Source organism: Triticum aestivum, chromosome 2B (genome assembly GCF_018294505.1).
Source record: "Triticum aestivum cultivar Chinese Spring chromosome 2B, IWGSC CS RefSeq v2.1, whole genome shotgun sequence".
Classification (NCBI taxonomy): domain Eukaryota; kingdom Viridiplantae; phylum Streptophyta; class Magnoliopsida; order Poales; family Poaceae; genus Triticum; species Triticum aestivum.
This window is the reverse complement of record NC_057798.1, coordinates 697,182,304-697,184,217: the sequence shown is the minus strand read 5'-3', so window position 1 is coordinate 697,184,217 and position 1,914 is coordinate 697,182,304.

Genomic DNA, 1,914 nt, shown 5'->3' with positions numbered 1-1,914 from the left:
CACTACTGCTGACGGATGGAGCTAATCCGGGGATGGTCACTGACAATCCTGCGGAGTTGGATGCAGAAAGTGCAAAGGAGGGAGATGAGAATGCCGTGGAACGAGTACCAAAGAAGAAAAAGCCAACGCCAGAAAACTCGGCAGCGTCTGCGGAGCAGCGCTGCCCATCCCAATGATCTGTATCAGTTGGAACTGCCGGGGGCTTGGGAACCCCGAGGCAGTTCGAGAGCTTCGCCGCTTGGTGAAGCAAGAAGGTCCTGCCCTGCTCTTTATCATGGAAACTAAAATCAAGGCTAAACGAGTAGAAGATTTGCGATACACACTGGGTTTTGCAGGCTGTTTTGCCGTGGATAGTGTTGGGCTTAGCGGAGGGGTCGGCCTCTTCTGGTCCAATGATGTCAATGTCGACCTGAAGAACTACAGTAAGAGTCATATTGATGTGCTGGTGAGAGTCAAGGATCAAGCCTCCTCGGAGTGGAGATTCACAGGATTCTACGGTGCACCAAGAGTTGAAGAGAGACACCACAGTTGGCGCTTTCTTCGAACATTGCATACCCTGCCGCACTCCTCTTGGATTTGTATGGGTGATTTCAACGAGACTTTGTTTGGAGACGAACACTTTAGCCAGACGGCGAGGCCGGAATGGCAAATGAAGGCCTTCAGAGAAGTCATTGAGGACGTTTCCTTCCAAGACCTTGGTTGGTCTGGAATGGCTTACACATGGGATAATCGGAAAGATGGGCACCACAATGTTAAAGCAAGACTGGATCGAGCTTTTGCAAATGAGGCCTTCCGGCAGCAATACGAGGATATACGGGTGAGACACATCACTACTACCGAGTCCGACCACTGCTTTGTGCTTGCAGAGTTTCATGGGACTAGGCAGAACGATGGATCACCGCGGAAGAAGCAATTTAGGTATGAGACTGTTTGGCAAACCCACCCTAATTATGAGAAACTAGTAACAGACTCATGGCGACAGCAACAGCATGCACCAGGCTTGCAAGGGATTGTAGAATCACTCAATGCTCTGCAAAGGGAACTTGTGCCATGGGGGGCAAAAGAGTTCGGATGTCTCGCTAGAACAGTCAGGCAGCTTCAAAAGTTGGACAAATTGCGGAGACAGTCCATTGGACGAGGTCCGTCGGAGGAAGAAAAAGCTACTGTCATCCAACTACGTGAGGCCCTTCGACAGGAAGAAATATGGTTACGGCAGCGCTCCAGGGTCCTGTGGCTACGGGCCGGAGACCGTAACACGGGTTACTTTCAGGCTCAAGCCAAACAGAGTCAAAGAACGAACAAGATCAGAGGACTTAGAAGAAACGATGGCTCTGTTTGCGCAGACGAGAATGAAGATAAGCAGGAAGTGCAGGCGTTCTATCAAGCACTCTACAGTTCTCAAGGAGTGTCTGACACAAGCGCGCTGCTAGATCATGTTCCGGTCAAAGTGACGCCGGCAATGAATGACATGTTGGAGAAACCATACGACGCGCAAGAAGTTCAGGTTGCCCTTTTTCAGATGGCACCAGCAAAGGCACCGGGGGTCGATGGTTTCACAGCTAGATTTTTTCAACGACACTGGCATTTGTTGAAGGATGACGTAACTAATGCAGTATTACATTTCTTGAATGTGGGAGAATTACCGACGGGCTTAAATGATACTTCCATTACCTTGATCCCCAAGGTACGGTACCCCCAATCAATCTCTCAATACCGCCCTATTGCTCTTTGCTCAGTATTATATAAGATAGAGGCCAAGGTTATTACTAACCGGCCGAGAGGTTGCATGGATGAGATTGTTAGCGAGGAACAAAGTGCATTTGTTCTAGGACGCCTCATTACTGACAATGTATTGGTGGCCTTCGAGAGCGTGCACACTTTACGTCGAAGGAAGAAAGGCCAAAATCATGCATG